This window comes from Parasteatoda tepidariorum, chromosome 10 (genome assembly GCF_043381705.1).
Source record: "Parasteatoda tepidariorum isolate YZ-2023 chromosome 10, CAS_Ptep_4.0, whole genome shotgun sequence".
NCBI lineage: Eukaryota > Metazoa > Arthropoda > Arachnida > Araneae > Theridiidae > Parasteatoda > Parasteatoda tepidariorum.
Genome location: NC_092213.1, coordinates 66,000,634 through 66,010,658, shown reverse-complemented (window position 1 = coordinate 66,010,658; position 10,025 = coordinate 66,000,634). Strand labels below are relative to the sequence as shown.

Here is a 10,025-nt window from a genome sequence, read left to right as displayed (position 1 = left end):
ATTCCAGCAAAAATTTTAACCTGGGATGGTCGATAACAAATCACTCCCCACAATGAGTGTATTGTTCTCCTTATCTTGTGTTTTTGATATTATGTCCTCTATTAGGCAGCTAAGTCCAATTTTGTTCATTATTAGATATAGAGCCTTAATAGTCTAATGAGTGTATTGTTTTTCTATCTTTTTTGATATGTAGTGTGCTGGTTTTAATATACGATTTATTGATTGGTATACTTACATGCAGGCTATTGTGCTTAGTTACATAAGTGCGGTTTTTGAACTTTTGTCAAGTAGGACGACAGATAGTACAATTCAGAGAGAGACAGAACGAAGATACATCCAGGGTTAAGGCGTTGAACCAGCTATCTCCCCGCTACAGAACGTATTAAAATAACATAGGAATGACTCCAAATAAATTAAAATTATAAAAAATAAAAACTACCTAAAAATGACTTTGGTTGTGATTTTTAGGGTTAATTTGTTGCTTCTTAGGGTTAAATGGAGTCGAACTTTGTGCATGTGTGGGAGTAGCTTTCTTTTTAACCCCAAGCTGTTTTATGTTATCTTTTTTCCTTCTTCTTTTTTTTAGAGTCTCACAGTGGACTGATTGTTAAGACCCGGCTCCCAGCAGATCACCGAAGTCAAGGATCACTGGCTACGGTCAGTGTGCGGGTGGGTGACCACTTGAATCAGTTTGCGTATGGACCGAGGGTGTGCGGTATTGATCCTGGTTAAACTGTTCTACCGTACAGTGATTGACTTCACGTGCAGGTCGTTGGGCTACCGAAGCGGGGGTGCCACCCCCTCTGCAGAGGATCAAAATTGTGATGGCATTGTAGCCCAGTGGTTAGAGAATCGGACTCCGAACCGGAGGGGTCCGGGTTCGAGGTTCCTCGACTCTACTAAGACTCTCTGAGTACATGCGATATGCGTGCTCGTGAAATCTGTGGAATCGAAAGTTCTATGGTCGGTTGCTGAGCAGTATCAAGGTTACAAGGATCTGGAGAAAATTTCCTTCCCCTTCAGATATATGTCTAGATTGAAGAAGTGGTCTCACATATTGTGATGGCATGTTTTCGGATCATTCTCAGCGATGTTTACCAGACCCTTGTCAATAACTTATTGTGCTTCTCTAGTGTGACGAAAATAAAGTACCTACCTACTTACCCTCTTCTCCTTTGTGGTTTCAGTTCAGCTCCACAAGGACTAAGGAGGCTCCAAAAACACAACCTTAAGAAGTCACAAGTTCGTGCCTCATAGAAACAGAAGATACTCAGTGTTAAGAAAGCGGTTAAATTTAAATCTGGAAATTGCTGATCGCAACTGACCTTAAAGCTTCTAAATACGCCATCCCTTAATTAAAGTGATACTTTCATCAATGCTATTTTAATCTTTTGCGATTTCTGATGTTTTTGGAACTCGAACCTAGGACTTTATCTGTTTTAGTCAGGGATCTTCGTTTCTCGGCCACCCTTGTCTAAGACAAACACAGTTCAAAATAACAAAAAAGGAAGGCAACTCCTCAGTTTAATATTTGACGTTAGGACTGGCTGGTTAAAACGTCATTTATTTATTTATATATTTTTGCTCTCTTTTATATGTAAGTTTGTTACATTTTTTTGTTATATTCACGTTATTTCAACTATCATGGAACTTGTTTGATTTAAAACTTTTACTCTTTTCTTATTCATTTCAGTAATATATAGCTCAGTTAATTACTTAAAGCAATAAATGTCTTTTTAACCTTAATTTTTTACTATTAACAGCCTCAAAAATTAAAGTTTCTGCTTATATACATTTAAAAGATGACACAGAAGTAACTGGACAAGTATTTTATTCGATAACTTAGAGCATGCCATTTAACCTCAACCAAATGTTTAGAGCTCTGAAGTTACATTGCGAACTTTAATTGGTTTCATAAATCTTCAAAATAAAGAATTTCGATCTCCTTGAACTAAACTTTCTGTAATGGGAAATTTTTTTTTATCGAAGAAATATAATTTGTTGAATGAAAGAATTCAATAATTTCTTATTTACTCATGTTATAAAAAGATGTAAACAAATTAATGCAATTAATTTGAAATTTATTTTTAAGGACATTTACGAAGATTGGTCAAATACAAACAAGAGCAGATTTATTTAAAAATTTTCAAGGGTTGACAAACCTATGAGAGGTAATTTTTTGTGGTTATTTTGGCCGTTTATGAGTAAATTTTTAGATCTTAGTAGGTTTTTCAAGCATGTATATCTTCATAAAGGATTGAAAAATTACTATTGCAGTTTTAGTCAAGCGAGAGTAAATCACTTTGACAAATGAGATTTTCAAGTGCATAAAGTAATTTTTTTTAGTGTAGTTATTTAATTTAAATAAAATTCTCATTATTACCACTGTCGGTGATTATAGTAAACTATCTGCATAACGAATTCCCTTATAGGGAACCGTCTGCACACCCAACAATAAGCATAATGCAGCAGTATTGTTAGAAATATTGATTGCAATAGTACATAATTTGCTTTGTGAATTATAAACTAACTGAACATATAGAGTTCCTTTACAGCATAGTTTCCTTACAGCACATTTCTTCCTGTAACGAAGTTTTTAATCGGAACGTTAAAAAATATTCAGATTTTAATAACGAAATAGTTGTATCTCTGTGATAAAAATTTTTAATCGGAAGGTTAAAAATCGTTGAAATTACTATAAAGAAGTGGCTGTATGCCTGAAACCAATGTATTAATCGGAGCTTTAAAAAACATTCGAATTACTATAACGAAGTGTTTGTATCCCAGTAACGAATTTTTTAATCGGAAAGTTAAAAATCATTCATATTACTGTAAAGAAGTGGTTGTATCCCTGAAACAATTTTTTATTTGGAACGTTCAAAAACATTTAAATTACTCTAACGAAGTGGTTGTATCCCTGTAACAATTTTTTTATCGGAACGTTAAAAAACTTTCAAATTGCTATAAAGAAGTCATTGTATCCCTGAACAAATTTTTTGATTCGGAATGTTTAAAAAAAAACATTCAAATTACTCTAACGAAGTGGTTGTTGTTGTTGACGTATGCCTGTTTAGGCACAGGGGATGCAATTGTTCTTGTTTTCCAGTGGCGCCATCTATGGCCAAGAATTCGACTTCTTCCCATTCATACCCATTCATACACCCAATCATTCATCCGCAGATCGTAATTTTGACCTGAATCAGAGAACGATCGATCTCCAATCCAGAACCCCCAGAGGTTTTGATTTGTTATGGGAACATGGAGGACTTTTGCGACTCGACAGATTTAACGTGCATCAGTCACTTTACTACACGGGGAGTCTTCGGCCGGCGGGGTTCAAACTCACGAACTCCCGGACATGGGCCCAGCGCCCTACCGTGTCCCTGTATCCCTGTAAAAAAAATTTACTGAGTCTCACAGTGGACTGATTGTTAAGACCCGGTTCCCAGCAGATCACCGAAGTCAAGCATCACTGGCTGCGGTCAGTGTGCGGGTGAGTGACCACTTGGATCAGTCTGCGTAGGGACCGAGGGTGTGCGGTATTGGTCCTCGTTAAACTGTCCTACCGTAAAGTGCTCGACTTCGCGTGCAGGTCGTCGAGCTACCGAAGCGGGAGTGCCATCCCATCGGCAGAGGATCAAAATTGTGATGGCATGTCTTCGGATCATCCTCAGGGATGTTTCCCAGACCGTCGCCAATAGCCCATTGTGCAGCTCTAGTGTGACGTAAATGAACTATAATAGTAACTGAATAATAATAACTGTAATAATAACTGAAATGATAATAATAAAAAATAGTGCTTTAAAAGCGTTTTTTTTTCTAAAATTTATTTAGCACTTTGCTTTAAACATACAAGTAATTTTTAACGTTTCATTTATAAAATTGAACATTACGATCGAACTTAATAATTATGTAATTATTTATGCATAATAGTACAAGAAAATATTAATTTGTAAAAAACGCTTTAAAAAAAGTTTTAAACACTTTGTTTTACGCGTATTATGAATTTCTAAACAAACATTTCAATAAATATTTTAAGTAAGATTTGTACATTGTAGTCAATTTATTTAATATCTTTCTTAAGCAAAACATATATATCTTCAAATTTATAAATTGATTTAAATCAATCTGAGTATGAAGTTTTGATAGAAATCTGACTTTCTGTGCCTTACAAGTAAATGAAATTCAAAAATACTATATCGCGATACATCGCTATATCGCGATGCAAAACTGACGATGTATCACGATATATAATTTCTAATATCGCCCAGTCCTAGTTCTGACTGGACCACTTAAGTCGTTCATTACATTTTGAACGTATCACATACACTAAACATTTTGTAACACTTATTTTGAATTTTTTCAAAAAGGAAATTTGAGTCCACTATAAGCGAACTACCAATTTCTTAGCTGTCCACTATAAGCGTATGAATTAAATTACAGTTCGGACTGGACCACTTAAGTTGTTCATTACAACCATGTGCTCACTATATCCGGGAGTTATTATAGTGAGTATTAGTTTAAATTTGTAGAAGGCCCCCGCGTGTCAGAACTCCGTTCCAAAATTGGCGATCCCAGAATAGTGGAAGATCTTAGTACTTCCAATGGCAGAGCCTCAGCATCTTCTCAACTTTCTTCACGCTTTCCAACACCCATCTCTCCTTTATTATTACTTTTTCTTTTTCTTCCACTGTTTATTTATATTTTTTTTAAGAAATCTCATCTAGTTGCTCATAATTCGCTAATTATTGCTCTCATCTTTTTCATCTGGACAGTCCTCTCCCCCTCTACCCTTGGATTAATTAAGCGAAAGAAAATCGTCGTACTCAAGCAGCTATCGTAATACGAGGTAAGTTTTTTTTCTTCTTCTTGTTTTGGGATCTGCTATTTACGTAAATGAAAAGTGAATGAATTGAGTCTACGTCTGCAATAGTTTAAGTGTCACGTACATATGTCAATGGGGCATATAAATAAGGGTGTATTATTTTATTTGCTAGAGCCAAAGAACGCTTGTTATTGGAATTTGAAACAATATGCACAGTATAAGATAGCTCGCTCAAGATATTGCACGCTTTTATTTAAAATAAGGGAAAATTTTTTCCACCGTGGAACCACCATGGAAAAAAATACCTCGCAAAAAATAGGTTTCTTTCAGTCAAAATGGAAGAAACTCTTTTTTTTTAATAAAGAAATGGCCAATATTGAATTAAAAAAATATCAAATTTAGTTGCAATCTAATACTTTTATTAATAGTGTTAGTTTCTAATTCATTTAATGAATAATTTGTAAATAAATCAAAATGGAAAGCAAAAAGTGAAATGAAAAAATTAAAACAAATATTAGTTTTTTCTCAATATTTTGCATAAAAGAGTGTTGCAGAATTTTATTTTAAAATTACATAAAGAGCTTTTTAAATATTACAATAAAATAGTATATTGTATTGTACTACAAACCACGATTGCAAATAGCATACTAATTTTCATAACCAAATGCTGTGATATAGTACGCTACAGGTTTTTACCAATATATATTTTTAATACAGATTTATTTTTTACATACCTAATCAAATCATTAGCCTTATATAATTATTAAATAAAATTTGAAAAAGTGGTAAACAACTCATAAGGCTATTTTAATATTTGATCTGAAAATCATGAAAATATTCATGCACATTTTAAAATGCATTTTCAATTATAGAGTTTTTATTTTAAATTAAACTTGTGAGTTTTCAAAGATAACATTTCACTCAGAGAATTTTTCACATTTCGGTTGTTTTATAATATCTTTTTTTAAGCTTTACTGTTATAACTTCAGTGTGAATTTATAGTATATTATTAGTATTAGTTTATTTTAATTGAAAAAAAAATCACTATTAAATTTCGAAAAATAAAATATAAATTCACATAATTTATAGATATAAAACTACATATTGCTTAAGAAAAAAAGGATGTCATAACTACAAATTCAAAACTAATTATTATAATAGGTTTTTAAATAGTTATCATTAAACAATTATATTTTGACATTTTTTATTTCTTTTATTTTGTCCATTTTCTTCCATCATTTCCGGTTTTTTTAAACTTTCTTCCTGTATCCTGGAAGAAATAGTTTTTTTCAGGACTCTGAAATATAAATTATTACTAGATAAGCTATTTGTTGTTAACATAATCAACTGAGACACTGCGTTCAATATATTGAGCAATATTAAGACGAATTTATTCGCTTTTAAAAATCTCGTATTTTTCTCATATTTTTTGGATCTTTTGCCCATGTAAACATTTGTTATAAATTTATAGCTTAAAAATTTATATTTAATAATTTTTTTTGTTCCTTTTTATTTTTTTGAAAAGCGATTGTCTTGGCAAATATAATTGGATTTACTTCGCTGGTCGGAATATTTAATTACAAAGGAAAATTAATATAATTAATACTTTATTAATTAATTATCGAAAAAAAGATAATTATTAATGAATTATTAAAGGCAAGAAATTAGATTCAAGTAACTTTTCGGACAGTTTCATGGCATATAAATATTTTATTATTTGTGGACAGTGGAATTTATTTCGTCATCAAAATGTTCGGAATTACACTCTAAAAATATCCTGCAATAGGTATGATAAAAACAAAATTATATAATTGTTATATAATAATTAAGCTAAGCTATTTCTAAGCTATTTCTCTAAGCTATTTCTTTCTAAGTAATAAATTGTATTTTCCGCTATTATTTAAAGCTTGGGGCTGACCAGTAATGTAAACAATGTACAATCTCAACGTTTCAAAGCTTACTGAATGCTTCAAATATATTAAATAAGGCTGAACAGAGTAAACAATGCAAAAATAATGCCACAATATTCGCGATGTTCATGCATTGAAAAGAGTATAGTTTTTCTTCATTTAAATATAATTTACTTTCTGAATGCCCGTTCTTAGTGTGCTGTAAAACAAGAAATTCATAATCTATAAATTGGTATTAATATAATTGGCACTAAAGTGAAAGGCATATGACACCATAATTAAAGAAGATTAATTATAATTTTTATTATTATTATTTGTTGCTCTTTTTCATTGACTTTACATAAATAGATTAAGCAAAACACATTTTTCGAAGTTTATTTCTTTAAAATGAAGATTGACTATCGGAGGTGTCATTAGGCAATAAACTTCGTCATAGGGCCCGTAGTACTTTGCTCAGTCATAGATGTAATTATCCATTACACTATAGCTTCCTCCATTGCACTATAGCTTTTGTGGGCCGACGTAGACACACATCAAGGGAAAGGAGAGATGGGAGGTACAGTACCCGGATTTACCCCTCGAATAGAGGTTATCGAAGCGAAACAGAAGAGTGCTACTTATTGGGCGAAATCCTTGTTGCTTTGTTAGGGTAGGAATCTTTAGTATATATATATATATATATATATATATAAACTCTGAGTTCTATATATTTGCAGCTTATGCGCAGTTAATAAAACTTATTAATTTTCTTCGTTTTTCTCTTTGTTTTTATTGTGCTATATATATATNTTTAGGTGAAATATTTTTGGTTATATATAATTATTTCGAAATTTAGTCACTGTGATTGTAGTCGTTTTTAACATCATTGAGTGCATAGATCACAATACCTATGCACAAAATTCGCTCAAACGCTATACTCTTTAGAGGGTTCTATGTCGGCAAAGTTATTTAAGTACCTTTTGCATATAACAAAGAACTGATATGCAAAGCTAGTAAGCTGTTTATGTTTTTAAATTCTTAATGAAAATTCGTCGCCAATATCCCGTTGTACAGTTCTAGTGCGACGTAAGTAAAAATACCTACCTGAATGAAAATTCTTTTCTTGCGTTTATAGCGAGATGCGGCAACAAACCGATCAATAAGTTGGGATGAAATAAGCAGTTAACAGCGAACAGTTAAACATAGCACATTTTTCTACATTTTTGTTTCAACTATACATCTCAGTTTAAGCAGGATCAATATTAACTTAGTTATAGTAATATATTAATATAAATAATAACTTAGTTATATTTAATATATCAATATAAATAATAACTTAGTTACATTTAAGTTTTAATGCTGCTTCATAACTACTGCTGGAGAGCGATACGTTTTATCTACCGGGATTGGTCAGCTATACTTTCTATTTTTCATTTTCCTAACTGTTTTGGTTTTCATTCATTTTACGAGTTTGTGTTAGGATAAAAGTGTTTAAAGTGTTTCTGTAAGAATAAAGAATATTATCTGACAAAAAAAATCTGAAATTTATAATTTCGTATCAGCAATACAAAACTAGACTAAAACCCACAAGTATCTAATGAGCTAATATTTGAAAACCACTCCGAAAGGAAGCGAAAACAGTTCCGAGGTTTGGCGGGAGCAGCGATCAGGGGGTGCTGCCCCTTAGTTAAATTTTGAAGACTTTCTCACTGATTGCAATTTTTCGTATGAAAAAAAAATTGCATTCAGAGGTCTTTGATTGCTGGAAAATATTTACCCACGAATAACTCGCAAATCAGGTTATCGTTCGTACGCATAAAGATCGGATCTACTGAGAATGGTCTAGAATTGTTTAATTTTCTGTTCTTCTTAAGAAAAATCTAAACAAAAATTCGAAAACTAACAATGGACTGAAATTTTTACTGATTAGTTTTTAAAAATTAAAAGTGTTGAAAAATGTTTGTATATTTACTGCGCGATAATTAGCTTTAACCGTAATAATTACTTTTGTGTGGGTTAATTAATGGATTATAAATATATAAAAAATCTGGCAATCATCTGTCGAAGATGTGAACTTATAAAATTAAATTACCAACGTTTATATTTAACCGAATTAAATTACACAGTCAAATTACAAGTGTTTATAATGTTGTACTCATTTTTAACAATTATTTGGATTAATTTTTCATTAAAAAATATGCAAATATTTGAAATAAAAAAATAAACTATTTTATTGTTCATAATTTATATAAATTATAATTTTTCATAAAATGTTTCTAACATTAAGCTACACTAGAATGTTGCATGCATCGCATTTTGTAAAGTCAATTTTATGTGTTGTTTTTTTTATTTTTTTGAGTGAATTTAATATTAACAGTTTTTATGGTTATCATGATAGCCCATATAATCTCAAATAACTGAAATATTTCTTTGATAATAATAAAATGCTTAAGATAAAAAAATATCTTTCATTAAAAAGAAGCGACGAAACAGGAAGTTGTTTTAATTTTTTGATACCACTTGGAAAAAAAAAACAATGCTATCTGTGTTTATTTGAACAATAGACTCGTGTCATTAACAGTTTGGAAAAAAGCCACTAAGGGGTCAACGTCATTTGAGTTAATTCAAACCTAAGGTTTGCTAATTTAAAGCCCCATACAAGAAGTTAAAATTACCTTCAGTTTGATGACCTCAGCTTAAAATTTAGGTGAAATATTTTTGGTTGAATTTGTAATTCTATAATATTTAGTTTACAACTGATTAGTGTTAAATATTTTAAATTTATAAAGCTTCTTCTTTACTTTTATAAAGGTTATTCTTTTATTCCTTTCAGTAAACTTAAATACTATCATTATCAATTGTATGAATTTTATAAACGTTTTTCGTAGGAACTAGAAAAAAAATTGTAATTGTTTGCAACCCAAAGTAAAATTTTCTGAGCAGTTCTTAGTGTGGTCATCCAAGATCCCATGCATGGCCGCAAAAATCAGTTCAATTAACGAATTCATCCTTAAAGTATACTAAATTTTGAAGAATTTATAATTTTTAGTATTGTAAATTTTGACACTAAATCAATACATGTTTCATTTTATGATCTATGATGGTAATATACAGGGTTATTCATAATTCCCTCCGGGGTTTCGAAGCGTTATAGCGAATATGGCAAAGCGAAGACGAATATGGCAAAAAAGAGCATATGAATTATTCCGCAAGTATTCAAATTTTAATTTAAGCAGCTGCCGATAGATGGCAGTAACATGTACCTATGAAGCCAGTTGTAGTAAAGAAAAATGGCGTTTACAGGCGGAGGG

At 31.3% G+C, this 10,025-nt stretch overlaps 1 protein-coding gene across 2 annotated transcripts in view; it reads left to right on the top strand.

Annotated features, from left to right (window-relative positions):
• Positions 1-1,512: 1,512 nt before the first annotated feature.
• Positions 1,513-10,025, top strand: part of LOC107453200 (early endosome antigen 1) — a 75,377-nt gene continuing 66,864 nt past the window's right edge. Inside the window, exons 1-2 of one of the 2 annotated variants that reach the window (XM_016069926.3) lie at positions 1,513-1,597; positions 4,776-4,849. The gene's annotated coding sequence lies outside the window, so the exon portion shown is untranslated. Of the gene's footprint in view, positions 1,598-2,153; positions 2,172-4,775; positions 4,850-10,025 lie in introns of those variants that run through there. The other variant, XM_016069927.3, reaches the window with a different exon arrangement.